General features: G+C 42.9%; 1 long non-coding RNA gene across 1 annotated transcript in view; it reads right to left on the bottom strand.

Moving 5' to 3' along the window:
- Window positions 1-9722, bottom strand: part of LOC132510114 (uncharacterized) — a 44502-nt gene extending 34780 nt beyond the window's left edge. The window contains exon 1 of the long non-coding RNA XR_009537237.1: window positions 9508-9722. This is a non-coding gene — a long non-coding RNA (uncharacterized LOC132510114). The remainder of the gene's footprint in view (window positions 1-9507) is intronic.
- Window positions 9723-12332: the final 2610 nt, after the last annotated feature.

The following is a 12332-nucleotide window of genomic DNA, read 5'->3' as shown; positions in this document are numbered from 1 at the left end:
AAAGAATTTCATTTTCATACAATTGACATGGAACACTGTATTTGTTTAAGCTGTATAAGGAGATTTGACATGTGTATACATTGTGCAATGATTACTACAATTAGTGAACATAGTTACAATTTTCTGATGAGAATTTTTAAGATCTACTCTCTTATCGAACTTCAAATACACAACACAGTATTGCTAACTAGAGTCACTATGCTGTGCTTAAATCACCAGGACTTATTCATCTTATTATAACTAGAAGTCTCTCACTTCTGACACACTACACCCATTTTATCCACCCCCTCCTCTTCCCCCACTGTGGCAACCACTAATCTGTTGTCTGTATCTGAGTTTGGCTTTTTGTTTGTTTTAAAGATTCCACATTTAAGTGTAATCATGTAGTACAGTTGAACCTTGAACAAAATGGGTTAGAACTGTGAGGGTCCACTCACATTTTTCAATAAATACACACAGCAGTAAATGATCTGTAGCTGGATGAATCTGAAAACGCAAAACTTCAGAATCAGAGGCCTGACTATGGGACTTTAGAATCCGCAGATTTCAGTATATTCAGCGGCTCCTGGAACAAACCCTCAGCAGAAACGGAGGGACAACAGTATTTGTCTTTCCCTGTCTGACTTATTTCACATAGCATAATTTGCTGAAGCTCCATCCATGCTGTTGCAAATGGCAGGATTTCCTTTTTTATGGTTGAAAATATTGAATAGTATCCCATACAAACCACATTTTGGGTAGCCATTCATCCACCAATGGACACTTAGCTTGTTTCCATGTCCTGGATATTATAAATAATGTTGCAGTAAACACAGGGTCCAGATATCTTTCTGACCTAATGATTTTACTCCCTTTGGAGAAGTACACAGAGGTGGAATTGCTAGATCATAATGTAGTTCCTTCTTTAATTTTTTAAAGATTCTCCATACTCTTTTCCATAGTGGTTGCAACAATGTACATTCCCACCAACAGTGCAAAAGGGGTCACTATTCTTCACATATTCACCAACACTTATTTCTTCTCTTTCTGATAACAGACATTAAAACAGGTGTGAGGTGGTATCTTATTGTGGTTTTGACGTGCACTTCCCTGAAAATTAGTGATAGCATCTTTTCAAGTATCTTCACAATTTGCATGTCGTCTTTACAAAAATGTCTACACAGATCTAACAGATACCAGTTTGTTCAAAACAACAATAGCAACAGTGCACTCCATTATAAATTTTTATACAACACAGGTAGGTTTATGTACTACTAAAACAAATAATAGGGGTTTCCCTGGTGGCACAGTTGTTGAGAGTCCACCTGCCGATGCAGGGGACACGGGTTCGTGCCCCGGTCCGGGAGGATCCCACATGCCGCGGAGCAGCTGGGCCCGTGAGCCATGGCCGCTGAGCCTGCGCGTCCGGAGTCTGTGCTCCACAACGGGAGAGGCCACAACAGTGAGAGGCCCGTGTATCACAAAAAAAAAAAAAAAAAAGTGGTAGTAACTATATTAATCTCAGAGCAGATTTAAAGGAAGCAAAGTTATCAGGGATAAAGACGTCAATTCACCAGAAACCACAACAATCCTTAACATATCTGTACCTAAAACCAGAATGTCAAAATATGATGCAAAGCAGAACTACAAGTAGAAAGAGATGAATCTGTTATAATAGTTGGAGACTTCATTTATCATCCCTCTACCAGAAATGAAAAGATCCAGCAAACTGAAAATTCATAAGGATTTGTTGAACTCAGGAACACCATCATCAATGCACTGGATAAAATGACACCTACAGACTACTAGGCTACTCCATCCAACAACAGCAGAAGAGACAGTCTTCTCAAGCTGACATAGAACATTCACCAGATAGACCACATCTGGGGCCAAAAGACACACCTTAACAAATTTAACTTAAGAACAGAAATCATTGAGACTTCCCTGGTGGTCCTGTGGTTTAGAATCTGCCTTCCAATGCAAAGGACGTGGGTTCGATCCATGGTCGGGATACTAAGATCCCACATGCTGCAAGGTAACTGGGCCCATGAGATCCAACTACTGAGCCGACACCCTCAACTAGAGAGCTTGAGGGCCACAAACTACAGAGCCCGTGTGTTCTGGAGCTCACGCACCACAACTAGAGAGAGAAAACTCGCACACCACAACTGGAGAGAATTACGTGTGCAGCAACTAAGACCCAATGCAGTCAAAAATAAAAATAAATAAATAAGTATTGTAAAAAAGAACAGAAATCATACATCTGCTCTCAGACCACAACAGAATTACACTAGAAACCAGTAACAGAAAGATAGTTGGAAAAATTCCAAAATACTGAGAAATTAAAGAATACACTTACAAATAATACATGGATCAAAGAAGAAATCTCAAGATAAATTTTTAAGTATTTTGAAAGAAACAAACATACCACTTTTCAAAATACGTGGATGAAATGAAAGCAGTGTTTATAGGAAAATTTATAGCATTGAATGCTTATATTAACAAAAAAGAAAAATTTTAAATCAATCACCTGTGCTTCCACCTTACAAAACTAGGAGAAAATTAAATCCAGAGGAAGAAAGAAAGAAATAATTAAAACCAACAGAGAGAAATCAACAAAGCCAAGAAAAGCTGGTTCTTTAAAATGACCAATAAAATCAAAAACATTCTATTATTGCTACTGAAGGAAATGAGGAGAGAGAACACAAATTACTAACATCAAAATGAAAGAAGAAACATCACTACAGATACCATGGACATTAAGAGGACAACAATAAAATATATGACAAAAAACAAAACCATAAATTTGATAATTAGATGAAATGGATCAATTGCCTGAAAGATGCAGTCTACCAAAACCCACACAGGAAAAAATAGAAAATCTGAATAGGTCTAAATGTATTTAAGAAATTGAATCAATAAATAATAACCTTCCAAAACAGAATGCAACTGGCTCAGATTGGTTCACTGGTCAATTCTGATGAACATTTAAGGAAGATATTATACAATTCCCTACAATCTCTTTTAGAAGACAGAAACAGAGGGAATACTTCCTAAATCATTCTAAGAGCCCAGTATTATTCTCTTAATACCAAACCAAAGACATTACAAGAAAACTGTAAACCAATACCTCTCATGAACACAGATGCAACAATCCTCACAAAATATTAGGAAATTTATGGAAAAACTATACAGAAAGAATCATACACCATGACCAAGTGGGACTGATGCAAGGTATACAAGCGGGGCTTCACATTTGAAAATTAATATCATCCACGTCCTCGACAGGTTAAAAAACAGCAAATGATCTCATCAATAGATAGAGAAAAAGGATCTGACAATATCCCATACCCATTCATGATAAAAATCTCCAACATCTAGTTAACTAAAAAGAGGAAAACTTCAACTTGTTAATCCAAATAAAATCCTATAACTATCATCATACTTACTAGCGAACACCAACAGGCTTTCTTATTAAGATGAAAAACAAGGCAAAAATATTCCCTCTTACCACTCCTTTTTGCCTTTATTTTGGAAGTGATAACTAATGCAATGAGATGACAAGGTTATAGAGAAGATATACTGCTTGGGAAGGAAGGAATAAAACTGTCTTCATTCTCAGATGATATGATCAGCTATGTAAAAATCCTGAAAAGCAGACCAAACAAACAAAATCATGGAACCAAAAAGCAATTATACCAAGGTTTCAGGACACAAGGTTAATATACAAAAGTCAATCACTTTCCTATAAACCAGAAATGAACAAGTGAGTTTGAAATTAAAAACACATTATCATGTACAATAGCACTAAAAAAGAAAGAGAGAGAGAGAGAGAGACAGAGAGAGAGAGAGAAAGGAAAGAAATATTTAGTTATAACTCTACCAAGACATGTACAAGATCTACGTGAGGGAAACTATAAAACTCTGATGAACAAATTCAAAGGACTAAATAAATGGAAAAATATTTGACATTCTAAAATAGGAAGACTCACTATTCTCAAGATGTCAGTTCTTATGAAACTCATCTATAGATTCAATGCAATCAAAATCAAAATCCCAGTGAGTTATTTTGTGGATATAAATACACAAATCCTAAAGTTCATATAGAGAGGCAAAAGTCCGAATATAGCCAACAGGATACTGCAGAAGAACAAAGCTTGCAGACTGACACTGCTCAACTTCCAGACTTCGTATGTACAGTACTCAAGCCTGTTTGCTATTGTTGAAGGCACAGAAAAACTGATCAATGAACAGTATTGAGAATCCAGAAATATACCCATAGAAATATACTCAAATATTTGAAATATACTCATCTGTTAAATATACTTTAACAGATGAACAAAGGAAATACAATGGAGAAAAAGGAAGTCTTTTTAATAAACAGTACTGGAACAACTGAACATCATATATTCAAAAAAAGAAAAAATCTAAACACAAACCTTACATCCTTCACAAAAAAATTATCTCAAAATGGATCATAGATGTAAATATTAAATACAAAAAAACTAAAACTCATCAAGTAAACAAAAACTCAAATACAGAATGAGCCAAACACCTTAATAGACAAGCCTCATTAAAAGAAAATGTACGTATGACAATTCAGCATATACAAAGAGGCAAAGAAATGCAAATTAAACTCAAGAGATACCATTACATACCTATAAGAATGGCCCAAGTTGGGCTTCCCTAGTGACGCAGTGGTTAAGAATCTGCCTGCCAATGCAGGGGAAACGGGTTTGAGCCCCAGTCTGGGAAGATCCCACGTGCCTCAGAGCAACTAAGCCCGTGAGCCACAACTACTGGGCCCACGTGCCACAACTACTGAGGCCCGTCCGCCTAGAGCCTTTGCACCATAACAAGAGAAGCCACCACAATGAGAAGCCCATGCCCTGCAACAAAGAGTAGCCCCCACTCACCACAACTAGAGAAATCCTGCGTGCAGCAACAAAGACCAAATGCAGCCAAAAATAAAATAAATGAAATAAATTTATTAAAAAAAAAAAAGAATGGCCCAAATCCAAACACTGACACAAATGCTGCCAAGGGTGTGGAGGAACAGGAATTTCATTCATTGCCCATTGAAATGCTTAATGGTACAGCCCACTTTGAAAGAGAGTTCGGCAGTTTTCTACAAAACTAAACTCTTACACATCATATAGAAATTCTACTCCTTCGTATTATAAAAAAGGAGTTGAAAACTTACATCTACACAAAAACCTTCACACAGATATTCACAGTAGCTGTATTCATAACTGCCAAAACTTAGAAGTAGTCAAGAATTCCTTCAGCAGACAAATGGACAATCAAGATACATCAAGATACTGGGAACATTATTTAGAGCTGAAATGAAATGAGCTATCAAGTCATGAAAAGACATGCAAGGGAGTTCCTTCATGATCCAGAGGTTAGCACTCGGCACTTTCACTGCCATGGCCCGGGTTCTGGAACTAAAATCCTGTAAGGCACGTGGCGGGGGTTAAAAAGAAAAGAAAAACAGAAAACTTAAATGCAAGTTACTAAGTGAAGGAAACCAAGATGAAAAGGCTGCATAATGTATGACTCTAATTATATGACACTCTAGAAAAGGGAAAACATATAGAGACAGTTAAAAAAAAATCAGTGCTTACCAAGGCGTACAGGGGAAGAAAGGATGAACAGGTGGAACACAAAGAATTGAAACACTGAAAACCATTGAAACCACTCTATAATGGGGAATGAGAATCATTAAACATTTATCAAAGCCCATAGAATGTACAATACCAAGAGTCAACTCTAATGTAAACTTCAGATTTTGAGTGATAATAATGTGTCAGTATAGACGCATCAATTTTAACACTTGCTTGGGGGATTCCTGAGTCAATACAATACCTACTAAATTCCCAATGACATATTCAAAAAATAGAAAAACTCTTCCAAAAATTCAAATGGACTCTCAAGGGATTCCATATAGCCAAAGCAATTATGAAAAAGAACAAAGTTGAAGGACTCACACCACCTGATTTCAAACGTTACTACAAAGCTACAGTAAGCAAAATACTATGCTACTGGCATAAATACATATATACACAGCAATGGAATAGAACAGGGAGTAGCCTAAAAGTAAACCCTCATATTTATGATCAAATAACTTTTAACCAAAGGACCATTAGTATTCAATAAGGGCAGCCTTTTCAATAAATGGTGCTGGGAAAACTGGATACCAACATACACAAGAATGAAGTTGGGAACTCACCTAATATCACATAGAAAAATTCACTCAAAATATATCAGAAGCCTTGGGACTTCTCTGGTGGTGCAGTGGTTAACGCTCTGCACTCCCAATGCAGGGGGCCTGGGTTCAATCCCTGGTCGAGGAACTAGATCCTACATGCGTGCCACAACTAAAAGTTTGTGAGCTGCAAGTAAGGAGCCCTCAAGCCACAAGTAAGGAGCCCAGCTGCCATAAATAAGACCCAGTGCAACCAAATGAATAAATGATAAATTTTAAATATATATATATATCAAATATAAGAGCTAAAACTGTAAAATTCATAGAAAAAGCAAAGGGGAATATCTTCAAAATGTTCGATTCAGTTATGATTTCCTGACTATGACAACAAAGGCACAAGCGACAAAAGAAAAAATACAAAAACTGCACCTAATAAAAACGAACAATTTTTGTTGGATACCTTTAAGTTACACAACATTATGTATCAATTATACCTCAATAAAGCTGGGGGTGGGGGGGGAAGGAAAAAGAGACAAACTTTTGTACATCAAAGGACACTATGAACACAGTAAAAAAGCAACCACAGAATGAGAGAAAATATTTCAAAATCAGGTATACAACAAGGGATTAATATCCAGAATATATGGATAATGCCTTGAACTCAACAACCGCCAAAGAACCAACTTGATTAAAAAATGGAAAAAGGGGGCTTCCCTGGTGGAGCAGTGGTTGAGAGTCCGCCTGCCGATGCTGGGGACACGGGTTCGTGCCCCGGTCCGGGAAGATCCCACAAGCCGCGGAGCGGCTGGGCCCGTGAGCCATGGCCGCTGAGCCTGCGCGTCCGGAGCCTGTGTTCCGCAACGGGAGAGAGGCCCGCGTACCGCAAAAAAAAAAAAAAAAAAAAAAAAAAGGAAAAAGGACCTGAATTATTCTAAAGATATACCAATAAACACACCAATAAGCACACCACTATGGAAATGCAATCGAAATGAAAAAGATATACAAGTTCACATCCATTAGGATGGCTATTATGAAAAAAACAAAATAACACATGCTGGTGTGAATGCAGAGAAATTGGAAACTTGGAAAAATGTTCATGGTCTGTTTCAGAAGTGACCGAGTCAGTGACAGTTGTACAGTCAGGCACAAATAAATGTCAGGTTCAAGAATGAAGCAAAACTTCGGTACCATGGATTTTGACATTCGCCTGGTCAGAGAGGGCAAGCAAGGAGAGAGCTACCAGGCTGACTGCAACACTACTGACCCTGAAGCATCACCTGCAAGACTTTGGGGCTACAGGTGTCCAGGCACTAAGGAGTAGGGAGGCACTAACCTAGCTGTAGTAACCACAGCACATAACCAAGGAATTTAACAAGGTGTGCCCAGGGTCCAGATGTGAGAAACAGAGCTGTCCTTAGGTAAAAAAACAAAAGCAGAGCCTAGGTCAGAGGAGGGAGGTGGGTGTGAGAGCCTTGCCCAGCATGCTGACAAGTGCAAAGTTCTCCAGCATGACATCAAGGTACAGGTGTATCTGAACCTCGTTAAAAAGACATCATTCCTCCCAGGAGAAGTACACGGCCACATCCTCAAAGGTCACACTGCCCTGGTAAACAGGGACAAATAAAACCATGAACAGTCTCACTCCTGAAAACCCACAATCCATCTTCCCACACATTTCCCCTACTGTCCGACCAGATGGAGACTCTTGAGACCTTGAGAGGAAAACCTCCCTCCTCTAATCTGAAGCTCCCATTGCCTCCAAAATATACAGGCAGGCATTTAAAGCAGAAAACCTGCTCTTCTGTGTTATTTCCACTAGAAAAAAAAAGGAGACCTGCACTTACCTAAACCAACTCAGCCTCACCTTGACGCACTTCCACAACTGGTATCGAATCCAGGAGTAACCTTACACAACTCCTTCCATTTAAGGTGGGGAATGGGACACCCTCCATAGAAACTGGCCTCCTCTCAGGACCCTGAACATGGGGTTCTCCAGGGTTCCCAAACCAAAGGGCTGGGAAAATGACTAGCGAAGAACCCCAAGACCCTTCTCAAATACAGAGAATGTGTGCGTGGGGTCACAACATGTGAGGGGCTGCGACAACCTCTATTTAACGAAGGTGCTTCTCTGGCCCTTGGAATCTGTGGGGAAAGGCAGGCGATGGAGGAAAAGTGACCAGGGCGGTGCTCCAGGGGCACAGGCCTTCCCTGGCCCCCTGGCGGTACCAGAACGAGAAAACCTCAGGCTGACTAGCAAACCTCTCCTCTGTGCCTCAGTCCACAGTGATACCGCTTACCAGTTGGGACCTTGGAAAAGCCACAACTTCCCTCTGCCTCACTGTCCTCATCACCCCCCTACATTATGTTCTTCCATTGAGCAGGCTTTGGAGTATTTTTAAAACCCTAACTCAAATCATGTCCTTCCTATGCTCAAAACTTTCCACAGGGACTTCTCTCGTGGTGCAGCGGTTGAGAACCCGCCTGCCAATGCAGGGGACACCCTTCAATCCCTGGTCCGGGAAGATCCCACATGTCGCGGAGCAACGAAACCCGTGTGCCACAACCACTGAGCCTGTGCTCTAGAGCCCACGAGCCACAACTACTGAAGCCCACGTGCCTAGAGCCCGTGGCTCCTCAACAAGAGAAGCCACCACAATGAGAAGCCCACGCACCGCAAGGAAGAGTAGCCCCGGCTCGCCGCAACTAGAGAAGGCCTCCGCGCAGCAACGAAGACCCAACGCAGCAATCAATCAATGAATAAATAAATAAATGAATGAGTAAACGAATGAATTCATTCATTCATTTATAAAAAACCAACTCTGCACCGCTCCATGGGCCCAAAGAGAAAGATACAACTCTCACCTACCACTCCAGGTGCAGCCTGGTCTCAAACTTTTTTCCTCCCAGAAACGGGATGGACTCCAAGTTCCGAATGCTCCTCCTTTAGTTGCGTCTACAAGGCTCACCCAGACCACATTACACTGGTGGTCAGAAATAGGGACACGACACCTGAAGGCCTCACTGTCTTGAACCAGACGTAAACAGGCGCCTCTCACGCCGGCCGTTCGTATTTGGGTGGAGAAACGGGCAGGGGAGAACCCGGAGCACGCAGCGTTTACCTTAGCCGGGTCCCTCAGCACGGCCGCCTCCACCGAGTCCTCAAGAGGAGGGGCCCACAGCCCAGTGACCAGGTCGGACTCGGCGTGGATACTGCACGCAGACCGCGGTCTCCCCGGCCCCGAGACCCGCCCCTGTACAGTGCGCACAAGACCTCCTTCTATGCCTTCTTGCCCCGTCAACTGACCCCCAACACCACACACCTCGACTTTCTGACGAGCTCCTCAGACTCCACAGCAATCAAAATGTCCGCCAGGAAGACGGCCCTCTCCCGGAAATGCACCCTTTCTGGATTTTCATTGTATCAACGTTGCTGCCTTAACACAAGTTATCCTGGGTAATGTAGTGCAAAGGCCTCAAGGAAGCACGGGGCCCCACACCTGAATCACTTTGAAAACAGCCAAGCAGCCCCCGAGGAGCGCTGGGAAACGACTTCTAGGGCGGGGTTGGGGTGCGGGGTGGAGGGTAGGGGGCTCCATTCTTCTTATGAGGGAGGGGGGTGGGGGGTAGGGGGCTCCATTCTTCTTACGGGGGTGGGGAAACTTTCCGGTGAGTGTTGAGCATTTAAGGCTCTATAATGCTACTGATTGCTGAAGTGTTTGGATGTTATCTCAGACCCCACGAAGCCAACCCAAGTTGACATCCACTGGTAACAGGAAGCAAATAAACATTATCCTATTGCTCTTGAAACGCATGCAGTCTGAAGCGTTAGTCATCTTGTAAACTTTGGCAAGGGACAAGAGAAAAGTAAGACAGGACCCTGACCAGGAATATGGAAAAGGAGATATTGGGCAGCCCTGAAGCATCTGGACAAGAGGGAGAGCGCTGGTTCTGGTCACGTCAGAAATGGCTCTCTTGTCTGCATAGTCAATGACTGTGCACAGCTCAGCAAGAGATGGATCAGGCCACCCACCATGGCTGTCCTCTTGCTCTGTACATCCCCTGGTCCAGCAGTCTGATTCACCTGCACCCTACTCACATGGCTGACCTTCCATCTTAAACATAAAGCCTAATCAGCAAACACCTGGGTACCTGCCCAGGCCTCAGCTAGTGATTAATCTTTAGATCAGAGACTCTCCACTTTGATAGTGTTATCAGAGGGGATGTGAGGAGCATGCTCCTCTGCTGCTTTCCGTGATAACCAATGAGCCAGCACGATGTCAATTCCCGCTAAAGCTGGTAACCTCCTTTTCCAGAAGCTAAAACTGCTGAAACATCCTGCTCGCTGCCTGCCTACCAAGATGGGGTGTCTCTCCAGGACCTTGCTTTGGATGACTTAGATCCAATATCCATTAAAACACTGGTGTCTCTCACTCATTTAGCAATACATCTTGCACCTGACAGCACTTTAGGACGATCACTTGTCTACTTAAAAACGGCCCCCTTCCTCCAGGGCCTGCATTATTGTCTCTTGTCTGTATACACCAGAGTCTGGCTCTGAGCAACCAAAGGCCCCTCATTTCCTGCAGGGTCCCTCCTTCAAGGCACAGAAACTGTATGCAGATACCCAGGGGTCCATCTCTGCTGGTCAGGCCGCATTTCTACCTCCTCAGCCTCAGGAAAAAGATCAGTTCCTGTGGCTGACTGAGTGGGGATTGTTGGTGGTGGGGGGCGGGTGTCTTGAGGCCAGTGTCAAGGATGCTTCCTGTCCTGGGAGACTGTCTTAAGGCTGTCCAGGTGGGAGTGTGGAAGTGATGGCTCCGAGGCTGAAACCCCACATCGGGACCTCTTAGGGCAGGGTCATCCTGGAGTGGACCAAGACCCTCGAGTGTGGGCCCAGGGGCCACAAATCTTCTTTTATTTCTTCCTCATCAAAGCACACGTGGCCTCTGGGCCCTGAAGTAGGATTCAGCCAGGAGGAGGGGGATTGGTCACCACCACTCAGGGGTGCACATCTGTGAGGGAGCCAGGCCACAGCAATGAAAAAGAAGGACTCAGCCTTTGGGCAAACATTCTGGATTTTGTGTCTTGGGCTAACCCTGAGGGAACATGGAGGACACAGCCTATGGGACCAGGGAGGAGTCCTAGCCCAGGGATCTTTCGTATGTCCCACCTTTGTGCGGTGCCACCATCTCCAGGTTTTCCCCGTGTCCCCAGGTCACCCTGCCCTCATCTGGGAGTCTGGTTCCCCTATCTCCCACCCTGGAGACCACTTAGCTCTCTTCATTTATCACTGACTCCTCTGATAGGTCACCTCAGATCACACGTGGCGCCCCTGGACTTGGTGCACATGGGTCCCCAGAGGAAAAGGCCTCAAAACGTTCCCTCTGGTATACGGGAGCAGGAAGAGACACGAGCAAACCAGCCCTTGTGGGGCGCCCATAGGACCCTCCACCCTGCACTCCTGGGCCTGAGTCCTTCTGAGAAACCCCAGCAAAAACTGGCATGAACTCAGTAACCCCAGAACCCCCAGAGTCTTCCCAATTCAGGGTGTCTGGAAAAGCAACCCCCAGAAGTGGTGAGATCCATGAAGGTAAATAGCTGCTGGAGACCAACAATCAACAATTACAGAATGGGACAGATGAAAATCACTTGGACTAGAGCGCAGAAGGTTAGAACCCCTTACAAGGGAACTGGTTGTGTTTCTGCATTTCCTGTAAGAATAAACCCATAGGGGGGCCTGCTGTGCTACTAAGGAGGTGGGGCAGGGAAGGGGAGTCATTCCCTATTTCCTTTTGATCTTGATAGGTTCAGAGTAAAATACATCAAAATAGCACACCTTAGCATACAGAATATCTTCTGTAGCTCAAGAAGATTAAGAAAACCACAGAAGTAGAAAGGTCAATATGACCTCCCCCCACCACTGAAGAGAAAATTGCCAACCAAGATTTCTATGTACAGCAAATATGTCCTTCAAGAATGGATGAAACAAAACGATTTGAAATGAGAAAATTAATGCACAATTAACCTGGAAAAATGAACATTAAAAGTTCTATTCAAAAAAAAGTTCTATTCAAGGACAATGAACAATGGATTGTAATTCCAGTTGAAAGATCAGTGATGACAAAAGGAATGATAACTGAAGAGA

Source organism: Lagenorhynchus albirostris, chromosome 19, assembly GCF_949774975.1.
Source record: "Lagenorhynchus albirostris chromosome 19, mLagAlb1.1, whole genome shotgun sequence".
NCBI lineage: Eukaryota > Metazoa > Chordata > Mammalia > Artiodactyla > Delphinidae > Lagenorhynchus > Lagenorhynchus albirostris.
This window is presented reverse-complemented; position numbering and strand designations above follow the sequence as displayed.